The sequence below is a fragment of the Littorina saxatilis genome, linkage group LG3 (genome assembly GCF_037325665.1).
Source record: "Littorina saxatilis isolate snail1 linkage group LG3, US_GU_Lsax_2.0, whole genome shotgun sequence".
NCBI lineage: Eukaryota > Metazoa > Mollusca > Gastropoda > Littorinimorpha > Littorinidae > Littorina > Littorina saxatilis.
Window position 1 is genome coordinate 47,717,676 of NC_090247.1, and position 23,438 is coordinate 47,741,113.

At 41.6% G+C, this 23,438-nt stretch overlaps 1 protein-coding gene across 1 annotated transcript in view; it reads left to right on the forward strand.

Moving 5' to 3' along the window:
- Nucleotides 1-329: 329 nt before the first annotated feature.
- Nucleotides 330-23,438, forward strand: part of LOC138960794 (proline-rich protein 5-like) — a 131,020-nt gene continuing 107,911 nt past the window's right edge. The window contains exon 1 of the mRNA XM_070332448.1: nt 330-919. The gene's annotated coding sequence lies outside the window, so the exon portion shown is untranslated. The remainder of the gene's footprint in view (nt 920-23,438) is intronic.

A 23,438-nucleotide genomic window follows, 5' to 3' on the forward strand; every position in this document is an offset into this window, starting at 1 on the left:
CATAGTTATACCTATAGACACAAGCAAACACACACGTACGCATGCACGCACACACACCCACACACACACACGCACGTACGCACACACACACAGAGTGACACACACAGAGTGACACACACAGAGTGACACACACACACACAGAGTGACACACACACACACACACACACATACACAACCACCATGAGAGAGAGAGGAGGGGGAGGGGAGAAAGAGAGAGTATGACACAGGGGGGGGGGGGGGGTACACGGTATGTAGCCTACTGTGCACGACAGAAAAGGGACGTCAGGCCCCACCGCCTGCCACACACAGGGAATCTAGCTGGGCCAGCCAACTGACTGCAGTAAAGACGTCGACAGTATGAAAACCCCTCCGCTCCAGAGACAAGAAGATGGATGAGACGGAAAATGACGTTTTATTGTTTGTGGCGGGGCAAGGCCCTAAAACGACAGGCGACCATCGCTGCATAATACCACTGTCCTCGTGTAGCCACACCGACTTCTGTAGCTTGTGCTCAACTGTTACGCAGAAAAGTGTGTTGTGTCAGACAAATTCACTTTTGTTGTGAGCACGGAAAAACGTGCCTTTGCTTTTTAGTCCAGACTCTCACGCTTCCGTGTGTTGATGATCGGGCAGATGATTTCAGTGCACCGGCACGCGCCTCTGTCTGGGCCGCTGAAAGCGCGGAGTTTCCCATTTCTCCCAGTTCTTGTGGTCAGTGCAAAGTGTGAGCGTGTTTGTGTCAACATGTGATGGTCAGGATTTAAGGTGCGATCATAGTGACTGTGCAATGCGGGCTGGCGATAAGTCGCTGCATGTGTCAACTGCTGGATGTGTGCCTTATCTGCCATAGAAACCAACGTGTTGTCAGCTGGTCAGAGTGTGCTGGTGGTGATTTACTGCCACTGGAAAGGTGTTACGAGTAAGTTACATGTACTACTTAATTACTACGCCTTTGGTCTAACATTTCATCAAGCTGTGTGTGCCTTCGGTCCGGGACATGTTTTGTGTCTTGATTTCGTCAGAGTCAGTGAGTGACTTTCAGATGGCTCTTCATTGGTACAGGATCGGACTTACACTGTTCAGTGCTGAAAATGTTAGTATATATAGTTAGTTACAGTAGTATATGTTTGTAGTCCACAACTGATTTAATTGTGTGTGCCTGCGGTCCAGGCCATGTCAAGTTGTTTTGACTTTGAGTCTTGATGTGGTCAGAGTCAGTGACTTTCAGATGGCCCTTGAATGATTGGTACAGGGCTTGCACCGTTGCTGAAAGTGTTAAGAGTAACCTTACAATATATATACGTTTGTGGTCCACAACTGATTTAATTGTGTGTGCCTGCGGTCCGGGCCATGATGTTTTGACTTTGGGTCTGATGTGGTCAGTCACATTCAAAACATGATGATGACTGGTCACCGTTGACAGGGCTTACACAGCGGCGGCCGTTGCAATACCTGCGATGACAACCGCATTATTGCCGCCTTGTGTTGTGCCGTGTGTATAAACTTCGATCCGTCTATAACCGTGAATCCATCTGCGCGGTCATGATACTTAATTATAATCACTGAGTGAACATCGCAGTGTGCTGTGACGTGTAGATATATATAAATGGTGCGACGGTATAACAATTATTTCTACAAAACCTTGTGTGAATTCCGTTTTCAAAATCGGGACATTTCACACACAGCATGTCAGTGACTGACTGAACTGATACTGTAAGGCAACGCACGTCAAGATATTTCACTTATTTTTTCTCTCCCGAAAATGGTGCTGCTAGAAAGTCAAGTCAGGCGTGCAAAAGTAACGGTGACTGTTTTCAAAACAGTTGCTATCAAAAATAATATATTACAGCATTATCGATTAATAGATCTAAAGAAGACCGTTAGGTTGAAACGTACAGTGTAAATGTGGGTATCATATGCCTACTGACCGCATCCTACTGGCCGAATGTCTACTGACCAAAAAACAACATATGAAGTGAGAGAGAGAGAGAGAGAGAGAGAGAGAGAGAGAGAGAGAGAGAGAGAGAGAGAGAGAGAGAGAGAGAGACTACTACTACTACTACTACTACTACTACTACTACTACTGTGACTACTACTACTACTAGTACTGTGACTACTACTACTACTACTACTACTACTACTACTACTACTACTACTACTACTACTACTACTACTACTACCCCGACGACGACGAAGAGAAAGAAAGACTGAGAAGAAGATGCCGCCGAACTGTAGTGATATTTATTGATTTAAATTCGGCCTTACGACACTTTACGATATATATGACAGAATCACATTGGGTTTTTTTTGATAAGAAAAACACCTCAGTATGTACAAACATATAGACTGATATAAGGAAGGAAACGTAGATTATGTATGGAAGGTCATCCATTGAAACATTTTATATTGGTACAGAAGCTGTGTTAACCTTTGTATAGCAACCAACTACTACTTGTTTGTTTGTTTGTTTGTTTGGTTGTTTAACATAGTGAGTCTGCGGCTAACGTATAATACTGTGGAATCAGAAATAAACATGTCGGAGTTCATTACACATACATCCTCTTTGGCTTTCCATACGTACTCCCCACTCTCTCTCTCTCTGTCTCTCTCTGTCTCTCTCTCTGTCTCTCTCTCTGTCTCTCTCTCTCTCTCTCTCTGTCTCTCTCTCTCTCTCTCCTTCCCGCCACTCGACGCACGCGCACAAAACACATTTGGCACTTGTTAAAGTACGAACAGCAATCGCATTTTGTATGAGGATGATCAATGCAATGCACAAGCTGCAGGTTTTTATCTGTCACTGTCAGCCAGTACAGGTACAGTATTATAGGCAAGCGTTCTGGTGCTGAAGGTGAAGTGAAGAAAGAAATGATGAATCGCTCCTTTGATGAACCGCAGTGAACAGCTGCGATGTGATTGCGATGATTTATAGCACCGGGGGCGCTCACAGCTAAGTGGGTTTTAGTACACAACAGTGTCACGCCGGTACCTCCGCTGCACCCGAAAAAAGCCGGGGCCACTTGCTGCGCACCGGGGCCGAGCCACGAAAGGCGAGTTTCGGCACTAAATCTTCTCTGTTTTCTCCAAAATGACATATCATTACGTAACTGGCGTTTGTACTTCGACCTAAGGTGTTATAGCATCCCATCATCGGTTTTATTCTTTCCCTCGATTCAATTCTGAACTCTGAGCTTCGATTGTTTATGCTTTTTAAGTGAATTATGTGTAAATATTGACTTTCCACAATTATTACGGAAAATCAAGCCTATCAAACAAGCTGCAGAGAATTGGAATGTAATTATTGGTTATTTATTGACATCTGGCTCAAGTGGTGTCTACTAACTTCACGCGGTTGAATCATATTTCTTGAATCTCTACTGTCACCGAACGAATTTGTTGCTGCGCACCGGGGCCACTGTGGGCTGCGCACCGGGGCACACTACTTGTGCAATTGATGCTGCGCACCGCGGCCAGTAATACACGTGTTATTATGCTCCTTCAAAGTGTGTAGCATACTGTTTTCGGTTGCGACCGTACTTGAGGATCTTTGTTTGTTTGTCAGCTTGTCCCGAGGGGACACAACACTAGCTGTCGTCTGCTAGCTATTTTTTTCTTCACATTGTTACCTGCAGGGACCTCGGTTCCACAAGGTCTATAGGCCTGTCCCTTACAAAATCGTCTACTCTTCTCGTAGTTCAATAACAATAACAATAATAGCACTTTATTGTCCATTAAAATAGTAGATAAAAATGGAACATTTTCTTCCGCTGAGAGTTCTTGTAGTTCTTGTTCTCATTGTTTGCACTACACATGCGCGGGCAGGTACAGGTACAGGTACAGGTACAGGTACAGGCGCCCGCAGGTATATTCCCAGCGAAGATGGAGGCAATCTTATCCCATGAACGAATACTGAGATCGACTTGAGAAATGTTTTTCCCGATAATACATGATAAAGAAGGGTCCTTTGTTGCCAAACTATGGCTACAGTTGGGGACAGAAGTTGCCAAACGTTAGGAGGCCTACGTTGATCCGAATTTGGGTGGATTTCCGCGGATTTCTTTATTTCTGATTTTTATTGAATAAATGGAAGAACGCCAAAGTCTTTTCTCAAATAGGTACTCTTTCCAGTCACTTCATTCAGCGACAAAAAACGAATCTTCAATTGTTCATTCGAATGCACATCGACACTGTGTCCAATAACGTCCTGAACTCTCGAAATCTGAATTTGCAGTAGTAACATCTAAATTGATCCATTTGTTCACCTGCAAAGCAGAACAAACCCACTCTTAAAAAGGACAAAACGAACGAACGTCAGCGTCATTACCTTTCGTGTGTGTGTGTGTGTGTGTGTGTGTGTGGCTGAGACAGACAATACTTTATTCACTGTAGTACTGGCCCAGATGCGCAGCAAATTAGTGCCCAGGTCAGTATACAGCCCTCAAAACAGACATAGCCCGGTGCGCGGCAACAAAATCGTTCAATGACGCTAGAGATTCAAGAAATATGACTCAACCGCATGGATTTATATTACACCACTTGAGCAATAATTCATGTCAACAAATAACCAATAATTATATTCCAATTCTCTGCAGCTTGTTTGATAAGCTTGATTTTCCGTAATAACTGTGGAAGGTCCGAATTTACACATACTTCACTGGCCCCGGTGCGCAGCACATAAGTGCCCCGGTGCGCAGCCCTCAAAATAGAGACATATGGCCCCGGTGCGCAGCCCTCAAAATAGAGACATATGGCCCCGGTGCGCAGCCCTCAAAATAGAGACATGGCCCCGGTGCGCAGCCCTCAAGATAGAGACATGGCCCCGGTGCGCAGCCCTCAAGATAGAGACATGGCCCCGGTGCGCAGCCCTCAAAATAGAGACATGGCCCCGGTGCGCAGCCCTCAAAATAGAGACATGGCCCCGGTGCGCAGCAACAAAATCGTCCAGTGACGGTAGAGATTCAACAAATATGATTCAACCGCGTGAAGTTAGTAGACGCCACTTGAGCCAGATGTCAACAAATAACCAATAATTACATTCCAATTCTCTGCAGCTTGTTTGATAAGCTTGATTTTCTGTAATAACTGTGGAAAGTCAGAATTTGCACATAATTCACTGGAAAAGCATAAATAATCGAAGCTCAGAGTTCAGAATTGAATCGAGGGAAAGAATAAAATCGATGACGGGATGCTATAACACCTTAGGTCGAAGTACAAACGCCAGTTACGTGATCATATGTCATTTTGGAGAAATCAGAGAAGATTTAGTGCAGAAACTCGCCTCTCGTGGCTCGGCCCCGGTGCGCAGCAAGTGGCCCCGGCTTTTTTCGGTGTGCAGCGGAGGTACCGGCGTGAGTGTGGTGTCACCAGTCGCGAATTCGAACGAAGATCTGGCAGGGTTTACAAACAATTATAGTTTCGCTCGAATTTGTTAAAGGCACAGTAAGCCTCCCGTAAACCATCACAGATACTGTCAGGCTTTTACACACAGTACAAACACCCTTTCATTTAAACACTCACCGCTTGAGAACATCCTAGGTGCCCTCCGTAAAGAGCGAGCAATTTTCAAAGAATTTATTTTTGCGTGGTTTATCTTACCCCTGAGCCATTCGTGAACCCGTGTGATCCAGTTTCCCTTTTTCACAATGTTGTCGTCAGTTTGTAATTTGAATGCGACTCGCTGTGAGCTTATCTGCAACAGCACGTTATTATGTACCTCTGAATCTAAACGAAACAAACGGCTGTGATTCACAAGAACTCTAGCGATGGCTTTTGACTGTTCAGAGGAACTGGCGTTTAATGTGTTTATGCCTATAAACCGTCGTCTGCTACGAGAACTACGACCTTGCGTGACCCTGCTTCCGGGCTTTTCTTTTTTCAAACTTTCAAAACTTCGAATTGTACTGATCTTGTCTTGATGAAAAAAAGAATTCTTTTATGATTCAAGAATGCTTGTGTAACAAGCTGTCAATTTATTATTTAGATTTTAAAAGTTAGGCCTAGCGCCAAAACGCACCACGGTCCGATTTTGTTATCAAACAATCCGCAAAATTTATTCTTTGAAAATTGCTCGCTCTTTACGTAGGGCACTTAGGATGTTCCCGTTCGGTGAGCGTTCAAATGGAAGGGTGTTTGTACTGTGTGTAAAAGCCTGACAGTATCTGTGATGGTTTACAGGAGGCGTACTGTGCCTTTAAGTAACCAGAATCGTTCGTGTCTCAGTAATCCAGTGAATTGATTAAGATCGTTACACACGTCAAGGAATCGATGTCCAACAGTTTACTTCGTAAGTTTTTAACCTTACGATTGATTAATTCAACAACGGTTTTGTTACTTAGCCAGTGTTTCTAATGTTATTATTTTTTTCCCCTTCAGATAGACTTATAATCGTTGTGCACTTTGAAGCCCGATCATCGTTCGTTGTTGTGGGAACTGTTTTCTTGCTGCATATGAGATTACGAGAGAGAGAGAGAGAGAGAGAGAGAGAGAGAGAGAGAGAGAGAGAGAGAGAGAGAGAGAGAGAGAGAGAGAGAGAGAGAGAGAGAGAGAGAGAGAGATCAAATCAAATCAAATCAAATCAAATCAAATCAAATCAAATTTTATTTTACGAGGGTTGTGGCATAAGCAATATAAACGAGCTTCTTTTCAACCAGCCCTCGCCCAGAGAGGGACTATTCTAATCTTAAATACATATACATATACAAACGTAAAACAATTACAAAAGATAAGCATGACAGTAAAAAAAGCAGAAAAACTATTTACATGACTATATACACGTTGTTGGCTATACATACATTCTTGCGTTATGAAACACTGATGCTTATGGACAGATATGATCAATATGAAAATAATCAGAACGAAGTCTTCCATCACTGTGACTTTTCGTAATTTGACATTAAATGTAATGAGAGGTGTTTTTTGAAAGTATTGAGACTTGTTGGGACTCGAACTGATTCCGGGAGAGAATTCCACAAAACGCTGCCAGAATAAGCTAAACTTGATTTAAAGAGATCTATCCGCGGAATGGGGACGTTGAATTTTCGGCTTGGTTTGGCTTTAAATTTTGTAATGAAAGCACTCGGTGCATGGCCGGAAAGGAAAGAGAGAGAGAGAGAGAGAGAGAGAGAGAGAGAGAGAGAGAGAGAGAGAGAGAGAGAGAGAGAGAGAGAGAGAGAGAGAGAGATGATGGAACTTTATTTTTCAAGGATAGAGGTTTAAGGCGACGCCTTTTCTTACAACCGGTCCGAGAGAGAGAGAGAGAGAGAGAGAGAGAGAGAGAGAGAGAGAGAGAGAGACACACACACACACACACACACACACAGAGACAGAGAGAGAGAGACACACACACACACACACACACACACACACACACACACACACACACACACATACACACAGACAGACAGAGTCAGGGAGAGAGAGATAGAGAGACAGACAGAGAGAGAGAGAGAGACAGAGAGAGAGAGAGATAGAGAGACAGACAGACAGACAGAGAGACAGATAGAGAGAGAGACAGAAATATACAGAGAGAGAAAGCGATAAGGAGAGAGAGATAGAGAGAGAGAGAGAGAGAGAGAGAGAGAGAGAGACAGAGAGAGAGAGGGTGTGTGTTGTGTGTGTGAGTGATGACCGTCAGAGTGTTTCTATCTTTGTTTAATGCATTTATTCCTTAGTGTATATTAGTTTTTTAGCGGCTTTGCCGGGAAACAGATGCATCCCCGACAGAAGTTTCTACCTAGTCAAAACACATAGCAGACAACTTTCAAAGGTGAAGGACAATATTTGCAGTGCACTGAGTCATGTTGTTATTTTGCCTTCTGTTGAAGCAATCGAAAAATGTAATGGAAGTTCAAGAAAACTGATGCCTAGTCTAAAAATACAACAGGAGGGGGGGGGGGGGGGGGGGGTATATTGAGGACAAGAGTTGCATCTCAAGCTTGTTTACGAGTCCTCGCCGTGAATCGTAAACAGGCATTTGGGCCAGAAAACAACAGTAAAACTATCCGAGGTTGCTCCCTACCCCTTTTATCTTCTTCGACCCAGCCACCCCACCCCCCTCTGTCTCTCTCTCGCGCCATGCCTTCCCCACCCCCTCTGTCTCTGTCTCTCTCTCGCGCCATGCCTTCCCCACCCCCTCTGTCTCTGTCTCTCTCTCGCGCCATGCCTTCCCCACCCCCTCTGTCTCTGTCTCTCTCTCGCGCCATGCCTTCCCCACCCGTCCTCCTCTTCCCACTTTTCCTAACCTCTCATTCTCTCACATTTCAGGGTCGAGCGAGATCTATGACTCACATACATTTTATGGACTGAAAAAAATAAAATAAATTTTTTACATCCGGAACTTTGCGACCTGAAATAGGTTCATATCTTGTCTGCGTAATCAACATCAGTTTGTGCTCGATACAGATTGTCAAACATTACCCCTTTCAGAAATTGGATTTTGTGTCAACACTTCGTGCTTTGTTAAACATTTACTGTAAAACTGTGTTGTGCTAAGAAGGCTTGAATGCACGTACAAAACGGATGGCACACTTTTAGATTTGGCCTTCAGTTGAGTAGACTAGTGTACTGCAAAACTGATCAACATGTTGTTTACTCCTTTCTTGTTTCTTTGAAAAAAGGTTCGTGAAATAAATAGGAACAGCGTTATGTCTTGATGTGTCTTATACTTATAGCGGCGTAGGCGTAAATAGGTTGGAACAGAAATCGGTGCCGAACTGCTGGATTTGCCACACTTTGCATTTGGGCGGATCGAATAATTATACTGTACCTTACGGTAGTACAAAACGGGTTCGACAGTCCCCACCTCCGTCTGCGTCTCTCTCTCTCTCTCTCTCTCTCTCTCTCTCTCTCTCCCACTGTTTTTTTCTCCCTCTCTCTTTCCCCCCTCCCTATCTGTCTCTCTCTCCCTCTCTCTTTTCTCTCCCTCTCTTTCCCCTCTCTCTCTCCCTCTCTCTTTTCTCTCCCTCTCTCTTTTCTCTCCCTCTCTTTCCCCTCTATCTGTCTCTCTTCTCTCTTCTTCTCTCTCTCTATCTCTCTCTTCTCTCTTCTTCTTCTTCTCTCTCTCTCTCTCTCTCTCTCTCTCTCTCTCTCTCTCTCTCTCTCAAACTCCTTCAGAACAAGTTAAAATGCAGATAAGAACTATTTACTCTTGAGTTTTGTTCGAATTTGTTATAAAGTTGTTGTTTTTATATGTATTTTTTCGTTCATCAATATTAATGGCGTTGTTTATTGAGGGGTGAATCCAAAAACGTATGGAATTGCTTGTTCGGTTACCCTGGAAACATACACATTTCTCTTCTCCTTTCTTCTCTCATCTCATCTCGTTTCGTCTCGTCCGTCCAGCCGTCCATCTATCTATCTCCCTATTTACATGTATCTATTTCAAATCTCTCTCTCTCTCTCTCTCTCTCTCTCTCTCTCTCTCTCTCTCTCTCTCTCTCTCATGGAACGCCCATAGTCCGGAGAAGGTCAAAGATTGTTTGATTGAAAGTTTGTTATTGCTACGACCATCTTTAGGACATTCTGAGATAAGTCAGCGCATATTTATTAATTTTTGTCTCAATTTTGTCCAATTTAAAGGCCTTTAGGTCGAGGTTCTTGTGAATGTTTTGTCCTGAATTTAACCTTTCTTGGTTAATTTGTTTAATGTATATAAGGTATACACCCCCCGCGGGTTAGGAGGAAGAATTTACCCGATGCTCCCCAGCATGTCGTAAGAGGCGACTAACGGATTCTGTTTCTTCTTTTACCCTTGTTAAGTGTTTCTTGTACAGAATATAGTCAATTTTTGTAAAGATTTTAGTCAAGCAGTATGTAAGAAATGTTAAGTCCTTTGTACTGGGAACTTGCATTCTCCCAGTAAGGTAATACATTGTACTACGTTGCAAGCCCCTGGAGCAAATTTTTGATTAGTGCTTTTGTGAACAAGAAACAATTGACAAGTGGCTCTATTCCATCTCCCCCCTTTCCCCGTCGCAATATAACCTTCATTGTTGAAAACGACGTTAAACACCAAATAAAGAAAGAAAGAAAGAATATAAGGTATACCAGCGCTAAATGTCCTACTACCTCACCTCCCCCTCTTGTAAGCTGCTTTCTACTTTTATCGCCAGGCACACAGTCCTAGCTTCCCCTTTGTAACTGCCTCCACTCAAACGACAGAGAACAATAGGTGCTTAACTTGACTGTACTCTGAAACTCACGCTGTTTAAAGTAGGCTAAGGCAAACTATCCAGTGGTCATACAGTATTGGTCAACACTAAACAAAGTTGTGGCCGGACAAACGAGTTTCTCAGTTTCTGGAGAGGCATAACAAGCCAAGTACCTATCAAATCAATCATTTGGATTCCCGCAGTGGGGCACTGCGGTTATGAAATTAAAGGCCCCTCCTGTTTTTGGAACCGCAGGAGCTTTCTAGTTTGCTGTTAGGTAGATTTTTGGTTCCTCTTTCCTGTCATGCTCTCTTTTTCTTCATGAATTCTTTTCTTTTTTCTGCCTTCTTGCTCATTCACCTGTATTTTTTCCAAAAATCTCTTCTCTTGCCGCTTGTCTCGCGATTCATGTCATAGTTTAATCTGTTAGTGTTCTGATGTAAGTCCAGCAGTAGATAGGTTAAGCCTATTTTAACATACTGGAAACTGGTAATCTTCCAGTAGGTATTAATTTAGTTTTACTAAAGCCTGCTGGGACACAAGTAATGGGTTAGTGCATTTGTAAACAGGAATCGCTTGACAAGTGGCCCCCTTCATTCCCCCCTTCCTCGTCCTGATATGGCTCTGCGTAGTCGGCTGGACGTTAAGCAACAAATAAATAAACAAACAAACAATCATTTGGATTGATGGGTTCTTTGCTTTTTATGGCCTTTAAATCAGGGCCGCCATAAGCTTGGACCGTTTTGTTTAGAAGTAATGAACACTAGTAGTATATGTCTGTGCACAAGCCATAAGATTTAAAGCTGTGGTCTATTTATGACTTTCCGGGGCTACGAGGTTGAAAAATAGGGATACAATCATGTACAGCAAACGCTACCCGAAACCCCACCTATACGGCGTGTATGACCTTGAGAGCTTCAGTCAACGCTTGAATTTTGCAGGGATAACATCCGGTTTGCTCTCTCAAGACTGATCATATTTTATCTTCAAGAGAGATCAAGGGGAAAAAATAAACGCCCCGGCGAAGATTCGAACTCTCGACCTCTCGACCTCGAGACTTCGTGTCTCATGTCCTAACCACTAGGCTACTGCGCCAATTGAGAAAAAGAAGGATAAACATTGATTTGAATTCATGTTATGTTATTCTTGAAGCAGCATGATTTATATCTCTATCCGCCCATTGTTCAGAAGTGAATACATGTATAACTATTTCTTAGATGTCTGGTTTCAACTGCACAGAGCTTTGGAGAGATTCAATTACTGTTCTTGTCATTTTCTTGCATGTTGTAAATAGAGATATCGCAGCTATTTGCATGGCGCGAATGTCGTGTAGCATGACGGTGTAAACATGTACTGCGATTCTGTAAAACATGTTTGCAAATAAATGCAAATTTTAATGTCAATTTTTTACGTTTTTGCAACGCATGAATGATAATTCAAGCTAGAATGATATAAAATTATCAATTTTTTGTTATCTTTGACAATACTGGTGAAGTGGCCTAGCGGTTAAGACATCGGCCCTGACATTTCGAGGCCCCGATGCCTTGAGTTCGAATCCCTGCCAAGTCGTTTATTTTTTCTGCTCGATCCTTCTTGACAAATATGCTCAGCTCTGCGAGAGCTCCAGCAGTGGGGCACTGCGGTTATGAAATTAAAGGCCCCTCCTGTTTTTGGAACCGCAGGAGCTTTCTAGTTTGCTGTTAGGTAGATTTTTGGTTCCTCTTTCCTGTCATGTTCTTCATGAATTCTATTCTTTTTTCTGCCTTCTTGCTCATTCACCTGTATTTTTTCCAAAAATCTCTTCTCTTGCCGCTTGTCTCGCGATTCATGTATAGTTTAATCTGTTGGTGTTCTGATGTAGGCCCAGCAGTGGATAGGTTAAGCCTGTTTTAACATACTGGAAACTGGTAATCTTCCAGTAGGTATTAATTTAGTTTTACTAAGGCCTGCTGGGACACAAGTAATGGGTTGGTGCATTTGTAAACAGGAATCGCTTGACAAGTGGCCCCCTTCGTCCCCCCCTTCCTCGTCCTGATATGGCTCTGCGTAGTCGGGTGGACGTTAAGCAACAAATAAACAAACAAACAAACTGCGAGAGCAAACCGGATGTTACCACTGCAAAATTCAAGCGTTGACTGAAGCTCTCAAGGTCATACACGCCGTATAGGTGGGGTTTCGGGTAGTGTTTGCTGTACAGAAATCTGTACATGATTTTGTCCCTAGTTTTCAACCTCGTAGCCCCGGAAAGTCATAAATAGACCACAGCTTTAATGTCGTAAGGACAGTACATACAGTATACATACACCATCAACATTTATTGTTATCATTCACGCTTTTTAAAGCAGTCTATTCGTGAAGATGGCACTGGTATAAGGATGACGGTACGCTTCAAGCTCGCGGCCAAAAGAGCACTTTTTGTGCCTCCAACTTTTCTGAGGCAAGAGACTGCCTGACAAAAATGCCTTGTGCATATTACGTAATAAACTGAAGGGCTGTTGGGTTTCACGATAGTAGAGAGAAGTAGCACTTTAATGATACTCAAGCTCGGGTCCCCTTCAATAACTCTTGTTTGTCGTCTTTACCTGGAGAAGCGAGGTTGTAAAGATGGCCATGGCTTGTGCCATGATTGACTTACAGAGAAAAACATGTTTTTGAAGGTTTGTAGAGGCTTACGTTGGCTGTGTCGGAGAATATCACAATTTTGATTGACTGCGTTGCCAATTTTCTTAAAGTCCCGTCTCTTATTTTTAAAGTTAGCTTTCAAAATATGACTATCAAGTACCCCCCCCCCCCCCCACCCCCTCCCGCCCTCCCGAAGGCGTGCTCCTTCACAAAAATTTATACTTTCCGGCCGTGCACCACGAACTTTCGTCGCAAACTTTAAAGTCAAACCAAACCGAAAGTTTAACGTCCCAATTCCAAGGATAGATCTCTTCAAATCAAGCTTAGCCTATTCTGGTAGCGTCCTGTGGAATTCTCTCCCGGAATTTGTGAGAGTCCCAATGAGTCTCAATACTTTCAAAAAACACCTTTCATTGTATTTAATGTTAAATTACGAAAAATCACAGTGATGGAAGACTTCGTTTAGTTATATTTTCATTTGTCCAAAGCATCAGTGTTCATTATATCCACACAAAAACACTCACAGCTTTAATAACACATTTACTCATGCATGTGTATTGAGCATTGTTTTCACTACGTTACATATACGACGCTTTATATTTGTGTATAATATGTAATGTGTAAATATTCATATGTTGTTGTTTTTTCTACCTTTTTTTCTACGTTAATATCCGTGTAAATATGTGATTAGATTAGTCCCCTCTCTGGGCGAGGGCTGGTTGAAAAAAAGCTCGTTGTATTGCTTATGCCACAACCCTCGAAAAATAAAATTTGATTTGATTTGATTTGATTTGATTTGACTGTAAACCATCCTTCCACTGCACTCCTCTCTCACTCTCTTAGGTTTGCATCACAGAGAAATAACACGATTGTTGACTCTGTAGCCCGCAGTGAAGGTTCTCTGCGTCTATGGATGGTGTTATAACTCAGTCATGGGAACAGCGAACTCATTTATTCTGGGACCCCAGGCACCTCTAAGACAACCTGGAGGCTTCGGATTGCGAAAATTTTTATTCAACTGTAATAATTCCGACGACATTCGGCAAGTTTGTTCACAAAAGGGACTGGGGATTTCGGTTTAGTCTGTACAGTTGATGGCAGCGAGTGAGTGTGTATCTGTGGACTTTCTGGCAGTACGTCATAACTCTACACACAGCGAGGACTTAACACATCCTTACTGTCATTCAATCTGCCAGAAAACTGCTTCCTGGTTTCGTGCGATTGCAACAAGGTCAAAATGATTCAATTCTGTTCACAAAGTCCTTTCATTTCACTTACCTGCAAGGGACAAATCTCAAGAAATGAGTTTCTGTACTAACGTCCTAACACTCTGCTTCTGCTTAATTCTTTCACAATATTGTTTTCCTTCTTTTTGTAGATCCATGGAAAGCAAGCATTGCATGGACGTCATCTCTTCGCATGAATTATCATCTCGGGGTTTTGCAGGCGCTCTATCTTTACTACTTTACACAAGTTATTTGTATTCAATGTATGATACTATTACTACTTTATTGATTGTTTTGTAAATGACAAATCTGACATTTAGTTTTTTGGTATTTTTGTTAAAGTTAGTAAGTAAACAGCACCACCAAAAGTAAAATTACAACACAATAAAAAGTGAATGCAAAATAGCACTAACAGTTATACATTTGAAAAAAAGTTTTGGTCTTACATAAACAGATTTCCGCTTCTTTTCCTTGCAGTAGAAATAGCTTAGGTAATGTCAATTGACAAGCACTAAACAACGGTATGCATTTGTCATCAATATAAGAAAGCTTCCATGTCTGGGTCATTGCGATTATCGTTACTATTGTTGGAAACGAACTGAAATCAATAGCCTTTGTTTGGCAATAACTCCGTCGCGGTTTTTATACTCTGTGGAAGAGTTGTGTTCCTTGAATGTGAGGCAAGATGTGAACACCCCACCAGCGCAACAATGATCAATGAGCTTTGATGCATGTCTGTGACATAATAAGTCATCATATCGAACGAACACTGCATTTTGACACTGTCTGCTCAATATGATGACCTTTTTTCTCAAAAACATGCACATCGGAGATCATTGATCATTATTGGCGCTGTCGGCGTGTTAACATCCCTCGTCACTTCTAAAGCGTTTCCAATTCCGGACAGAACTAAATTATAGAATGTGTCTATTCATTGAGCAAGCTGAGTTGTTTTTAAATAATAAAGGCTGGGAAAAACAAGCTTACGTAACATTTGTTGTTGTTTGTTAAGGCCAGGTTTAGACCACGAGGCATTGTTTGGATGCAGTGTACAGTTTATATGAAATGTTATTGCACAAAAACTCCTATTGATGATTAGCTCCCCTCTTGCCTGGTAGTGACGAGAGCTCAGACTTTCTCGCAACGTGCGTGCTTTAATGTCCCAAGGTTATCGTCACCCTGACGGTTTTAATAAGATGCCAAGGGCAATATCGGTTTGTTTAGCTCATTTTCCTCGCGAAAAGGTAGAGAGAGAGTGAGGGTCATATTGACCGCTGTTGATAAGTCGTCAATAATTATGAGTTGACATCGAACCCGCCCTTATCGCCTGAAGGAGAAGAATGATAAGTGTAAAGCCATTCCGTGAACCGTTTTTTTTCCACCGTTATCGGCGGTGCAACTGAATTTCACGCACTTTTGAATTTCACGCTATGAATTTCTCGCATTTCTTAACACATGAATTTCACGCAGGTTTCCAGTTAAAATCTCTCCTTACTTGTCATTTGAATTTCACGCACACGCATGCACACGCATACACGTATCCCCCCTGCATCGGTGTGTTCGTGAGTGAGTCCCGTATATAGACGCGTGAATACAAATCACAATTCAGCAAGACACGAATACCAACAACCAACATGGGAAATCCGTGGGAGTTTATACGTCACGACGGTTCGCTCACAACTCACAAATCACAATTCAGTTGTACATGTGTATATTTGTTTTACTGTAAAAATTGCTTGAGTATGTGAAAGAATTGAAGACATGTGTCAGAACGATTCTTCATTCACCTCTTGAAGAATTTACCATCTCATCTAATAGAAAACTTAAATGTTTCAACTCATTTCAAGGTGAATTGAGACTCATCATCGGTCACGAGCAACTCTATCTCATATACACACACCCCAACGCATACACTACATGCGTGATTTTCAAAAGCTCACATGCGTGACTTTCAAAAGCTCACATGCGTGAAATTCAAACCACCAAATGCGGGAAAATCAAATGCGGGAAGACGAAAACATTTTTCAAATGCGTGAAATTCAAATGCACCCGTTATCGGAAGTTTGCACTGGGACTGAGTCTTGACCGGAAACAATTTAACTTTAAGGCGACAGATGCTGTTCCAAAGAGGGATGTCTTCATAAAAACTACAGAGGAAGTGAGTGCACATTCCACTGAAAGCAAAAAAACCACGTATCTTTGGCAGTACTTTTCCTTGCTAATCAGCAAAAACTTCGCTGTTTTTTGTACGAACAAAAAGTTTTCCAAAAGAAATTATTTGCATCTATTTACGATTTGGGTGAAGTTTAAATAAACCCTCTAAATGTTCACTTGGTTGTTAGCAGTAACACTGTTAGAAAGGTGTAGTGCATCTCACGTTTAAATAGCCTGATTCATTCTCACAAATCTAACATGGTCTGATCTGTGCAGCTGTTGCAAAGTGTTTGTTTCCACAGCTTAAACAATATTAATATTAATCCTAGTTATGGGCAGTGAGCAACGATGACCTTGTCTGTTTTAATCATTACAAGTCAACTTTACAAATACAGCATGTCTACTACCCAAACAACAACTTTGAAAATGTTCAAAAGGTGTAATGCCTGAGGTGCATACACATTCAAGACCGTAGAATGGTCTACGTTGTCTTGAGACTGTTCGGGACCTTCCAAAGTGATCGTAGCTCCTGAAATAGACTGTTGATGTAACGGGTCCGGTATCTTTAAATTCCATCCATCAGTGGTGCGGGCTGTGAGTTGACATCAAACACGTTCCCAGGGGAAGGCTTGTCGCTTGCAGCGGAGGAAGCATCCATCATTGGCAATCACAGGTTGGTGTCTTGTTGTCTGATTGGCTAGCGTTTATTCCCCTGCAAATTAGAAAACAGCCGTTTAAGTTATTTTTGTGAGATGAGCTTATGGATAAATAGGAAGTATTGTGTTGTTGCCGCTGTTGCTGCTCTTGTTGCTTCTGTTTCTTTTGTTTTTATTGCACCGTTAACTACCTTGTAGGCGCCCAGTATCGAGCAAACACCCACCCCCTACTTTGGGTCAAAACTGTGTATAGGGTAAATATAGATTTGTTCCGAAGGTGTCCACATTTTTGTTCGTAGATTGTAAACCTCTTCACAAAGTACAGAGATATCATTTGAGTGAATAAAGACAAGATGCTGCAATGCAGTCATATCAGTACAGTTGAGCTTACACTTTTGCCACTGCAGTCTCTGGATGGCCATGCCAATGTTTTCTAAGACTATGACACAAAGGGATTGTTGTGGTTAGTTTCCATGTTCCATTCTGGCAAGGCACTTACGCACCCGAACGTGTCTGTGTCACAGAAAAAGAGGCATAGAGGGTATATACATTTTTTTGCAAAGAAACAAATCCTACTATCATTATCATACCAAGTGATCAAATACCGCGTACCGCTATTTTTCATGTGGAACATATTCTGCACATGGGCACAGTACCTTGTAAACGTCAATCCCTTACTTTTGATCGAAATTGGTGCATAAGGTAGTTTACGGGTAGCTGTTGTTGGAATCATCATCGTAGTTATTATTCGCAAACTGTTATGAATGTGAAGTTGAGTGCTCATGTGCATGCGCGCACACGCGTGTGAGAACAGGCAGAATTTGTCTGGTTGGCTGGCTGACTGGGTGGCTGGCTTTTAGGTTGGTTTTAGACGTGGTCTGCATCTATTATCTACCACCCCTATCCGTATTTCCCCGCCCTCGCCTCATTAAAAAAAAAGTGTCATGATACCCCTCAACATTGACACAAAAACTCCCGTTTTTGACCGCTCATGCGATCGACACCTGCATCAGTAAGAATAGCGTTAGCACACGAAATACGTAAGGCCTAAAAAAAAATAGGTGTGGTTACGGTAACCCGACCTACCCTATTTTTAGGGGCCGATCCTATAACTTTTTATTACATTTGTCAAAAAAAAAAAAAAAAAAAAAAAAAAAAACGAGTGCAAAAAACGCAATGAAAGCGAAAGGGCCCGTGTCGCACACTTATTTCCCTGTCAAGTAGGTTTAATTTGTACACATTAGAAAAAAAAGTTTAAAAAAAAAAAAGTGATTGCCTACCTACCTACCCTATTCTTTTTAGCTATGTTACCGTAACCACACCTATATTTTTTTTTGGCCTAAGCTATCTAAACAAAACAACATGTTTCTGGTAGAGAAGCACGCACATGTCAGAAGTCCAAAGTATTAGAAGTGATCCATTTAAGACTTTTCAATATGAGGAGGATCAAACGGGTAAGCCTGGGAGTTCGTCTTTCACAACGTGGCCAATACTCCAATCCTGTTTTTTTTTTTGCTGTGGGTTTTGTGCAGATAGCTTGAACGGGGTATCATTTTTCAGCCATCCGTGACGTTTTTGCCTGTTATACTTTCCGAACAAGAAAAAGCGATATTAACACACACACGCACGCACGCACGCACACACACACACACACACACACACGCACGCACGCACGCACGCACACACACACGCAAGCACCAATGCACACACTCGCGTATGCACGCACAAAAAGAAAATGAAGTTAGAGATTGTCTATTGAACGTCATTATTCAGGAACCTTTATTGATTATAATATCGGGAAAAAATGGAACATGAGCTCTTTACATTATTTTACTTAAGTTTTGACGAAATGTTTTATAATAGACGGGCAATCAAGACGAGGGTGGTGTATGTGTAGAGCGATTCAGAGACAACTACTGGACCGATGTTCATGAAACTTTACAAAAATGATATGCAAATGATATCCCCCTTTTTTCGTGTTCTTGATTAATGTCTTTAAAGACGTTACATCTGGCTTTATGTGAAAGTTGAAGCGGCACTGTCACACCCTCTTTTTTGTTTTAACCAATTGATTTATATTTGGATCATGCAATCTTCGACGAAGCCCGGACTATGGGATTGCATTTAATCTTGGAAGCTTAAAAAATAATCATTTAATCTCTCCCTCTTACTCTCCTCTTCCTCTGCCCCCCCCCCCCCATCTCTCTCTCTCTCTCTCTCTCTCTCTCTCTCTCTCTCTCTCTTTCCCTCCCTTGCTACTTCTCCTCTTCATCGTTTTTCCCTCTCCTCCTCTCCCTTCATCTTCTCCGTCTAGTCCTTCTTTCTGTTTGTCTTCGACTTCATTCTTCTCTCGTCCCGGCCCTCTCCTCCTCCTCCCGTCATCTTCTCCGTCTAGTCCTTCTTTCTGTTTGTCTTCGACTTCATTCTTCTCTCGTCCCGGCCCTCTCCTCCTCCTCTCTCTCCTCCTCCTCCCTTCCTCCTTTAGTATCCTCTTTTTACATTTAGTCAAGTTTTGACTAAATGTCTTAACATAGACGGGGGAATCGAGACGAGGGTGTGGTGTACTTGTGTGTCTGTGTCTGTGTGTATGTGTAGAGCGATTCAGAGAAAACTACCAGGCCGATCGTCATGAAACTTTACATGAGAGTTCCTGAGTATAATATCCCCACACAGTTTTTCATTTTTTTGATAAATGTCTTTGATGACGTCATATCCGGATTTTTGTGAAAGTTGAGGGGGCACTGTCACGCTATCATTTTTCAACTAAATTGGTTGACATTTTGGTCAAGTAATCTTCCACGAAGCCCGGACTTTGGTATTGTATTTCAGTTTAGAGGCTTAAACAATAATTAATGAGTTTGCTCATTAAAGTTGTCATTAAAATCGATTTTTCGCAAACAGATTTAAAATTGATTGCATCGTATTTTTCATCAAATTCTGAATCTAAAAATATATACATATGTTATGTTTACTCTTAAAATGGACCGCAACACGGTGGCCTAGTGGTAAGGCGTTCGAACCCCGGCCGGGTCATACCTAAGACTTTAAAATTGGCAATCTAGTGGCTGCTCCGCCTGGCGTCTGGCATTATGGGGTTAGGTTGGTCCGGTGTCAGAATAATGTGACTGGGTGAGACATGAAGCCTGTGCTGCGACTTCTGTCTTGTGTGTGGCGCACGTTAAATGTCAAAGCAGCACCGCCCTGATATCACCCTTCGTGGTGGACTGGGCGTTAAGCAAACAAACAAACAAACAAACTCTTAAAATGTGATCACAATTAACGAAAATAGATTAATTAGTACTACGATTTAAATGTAAGAAATCGATCCAAAAATGATTTCATCTTATTCTTTATCATTTCCTAATTACAAAAACATATAGATATGATGTTGTATTCAAAACAAGCTCAGACAGTTAACAAGAATACAGAAAGCGTGCTTTCCTGCTTAGCGCAATACGCTACCGCGCTATTCTGGTTTGTCAAGTTCACTGCGTTTTGCACGTGGAAAGTGAGCAATTTCTTTCTCGCGGGGATTGACGAAGCTGTATTGTCTTTGTGAAAAAATGCAGTGCGTTCAGTTTCATTCCGTGAGTTCGACAGCTTGACTAAATGTAGTAATTTCGCCTTACGCGACTTGTTTCTTTTTCTTTTGTTCATCGTCGTGTTAGCCTTCCTCTTTCTTCTCCCTTCGCTTTTGAGTTTGACCACTGCTCTCTCGCCGGTCGTTTTTCTGTCAGTAAACAAGATTATTCGTGTCAAAGAATGCCAATGAAATTCTAAAGGTCCCCCGCACCGTGTGTGCGTAATTCGGGACAGGCATAAAACAGCATGGGAAGTAAAATCGATGCAGGGAAGGATGTCTGTGGTTTGTTTCCAGCAAAAAGGCGAAGTGTGTTGTTGTCTGCTTGTCGTGATCTGCATGACCTTGGTACTTCAATCTGCAAGCCGAGTAAGCGAACAGAACACCCGGTCTGCTTAATAAACAACTTGTATACCGAATTTTGAAGCCAGAAGGAAATGAGGGGGGGGGGGGGGGGGGGTTATGACTGCATGGGGTTTCTATCACAACGAGTTTATGCTGAAGTCTACCGATTGTCTCAAATGATGCACCTACTCCTATCGCTTCTGTATAATTATATTTCTGTGTATTTGTTCTTATCTCTCTCTCTCTCTCTCTCTCTCTCTCTCTCTCTCTCTCTCTCTCTCTCTCTCTCTCTCTCTCTCTCTCTCATATGTATATATATATAATCCCAAAATGTCATAAAAAAGGACACACAACCATCGAATATCGGAGCTTTAAAAAATTTCACGAGTCTAAGTTTTTCATAGACTTATCTTCAGCTCCGTTCCATGATGTGTTTAATTGTACTGAGGCTGAGGAGGCGCTTAATTGTTTCTCACGTATACTCTACCCGATTGTTGATAAGCATGCCCCTCTGAGGCAACACCGAGTAAAATCCCCTACATTACCACCATGGCTTACTCCTGAGATTGTAGAAGCTATGGCACTACGTGATTTTTTGAAGGAAAATCAAAGGAAATCAGAATTTAAAGCACAACGCAATAGAGTTACCGAGTTAGTACGCCAGGCAAAAAGTAATCATTTTCATAAATTGGTTGAAGACAAAAAAGATGTTGCCACGCTTTGGCAAGCCATAAATGAAGTGTTAGGTAAATCCCAGAGAAGAAATAGCAGATTAAATAGCGCCATTTCTCCTGACAAATTCAATGAGCACTTTCTGTGTTTGGCTGATCGATTGAAACAATCTAAAAATGTAAATGAAGAAGTCGAGGGTGGGGACTCCCTGTTGTTTAGATTAAAAGAATTTTGTATTCATAAATTGAAATCACAAGATTCATTCTCTATCCCAACTATTGCCGTACATGAAGTTGGAAAATTTATAGAAAACCTTCAGAATAATAAATCCATGGGGCCTGACAAAATCCCCCCGTCGTTGCTTAAATTAGCCCTACCGTACATAGTGGAATCCCTAACGTATGTGTATAATCTTTGCATTGAACAAAATATTTTTCCTGATGCATTTAAAACGGCAAAGGTCGTTCCACTTCCTAAAAATAAAGATGTGTCTGACCCTAATAACTTCAGGCCAATTTCATTGCTTCCTATTTTATCAAAGCCTTTAGAGAAGCACATCCAGAAGAATCTTCTGAACTACATGGAAAGGTGCAAATTATTTCACAACTTTCAATCTGGGTTTCGTCCGAAACATTCCTGTAGTACAGCTCTTTCATCACTATGTGATAACTGGCTATCGGCAATTAATCGTTCGGACATATCAGGGGCTGTATTTCTTGATTTTAAGAAAGCTTTTGATCTTGTAGATCACACATTACTTTTACATAAACTCGCATTGTACGTGAACAATCCCGCAACGTGTTCATTCTTTCAATCATATCTTGTCAACAGAACACAGTATGTTTCTATAAACGGTAAAACATCTCCCAAAGGATTTTAAAGAGTGGAGTCCCCCAGGGGTCAGTTTTGGGGCCTATTTTGTTTTGTGTATTCATTAATGACATCCCCCTTCATATATCTAATTCCAAAGTTAAAACGGATTTTTTTGCAGATGATTCGACGCTTCACACAAGCTGTAGGACTGTTCAAGAAATAGAAAGTTCCTTACAGTCTAGTCTGAATGAAGTCAACAGTTGGTGTAACCAGAATTTTATGATAGTGCACCCAGGAAAGACAAAAAGCATGATTATTACAACAAGACAAAAACACCAGTCACGACCTCTTAAGTTAAATCTTTCTCTGGAATCACAACCTGTTCAGCAGGTAACGGAACATCGTGTTTTGGGTGTGATAGTCGATCAAGAATTAAAATGGCAATCGCATGTACATTATATTTGTCAAAAAGTATCCAAGAATTTGTTTCTGCTATCAAAGTTAAAGCAATATGTTGATATCGCAACACTAAAACTATTTTATCATGCCCAGATCTTATCCCATATTAATTACGCATCAACTCTTTGGGATGGCGTCACTGATATTCACATGAAAAAGTTAAACTCTCTACATCCTCGGGCAGCTAAAATCATGTTAAATGGTCCACAATTATCAGCTGATTTGAAGTTAGAGAATCTAAACTACCTGCCGCTAGTTAAACAGTTACAGTATAATAAGACTGTAATGATGTATAAAGTATATCATGGCGAAGTGCCCATCTATATTCAGGACCTATTTCACAGAGTCACCGAAAGGTACGGGTCTATCAATTTTTTACCCCCAATACCCAGGATTGATTTGTTCAAAACTAGTCAAGAACTCCATTCCGTCTGTAATAAGATCACCCACTAAAGAGTTTTAAACAAGCTCTGCATAATCATTTTATGTCTACCTAGATGGCTATACTAGTCTTAACACTTGCAAGTAGCTGTCAACAATTGGCAAAGCTTTATGAATTACACAAATATGTTCTTTATTATATGTATTATGTGGAATTTATGTTGCGATTTTCCATCATCATCATCAACATCAACATCATCATCATCATCATCATCATCACTTGATCATCATCATCATCATCATCACTTGATCATCATCATCATCATCATCATCATCATCATCATCAACATCTTCATCATCATCATTTACACCATATAATCATTAT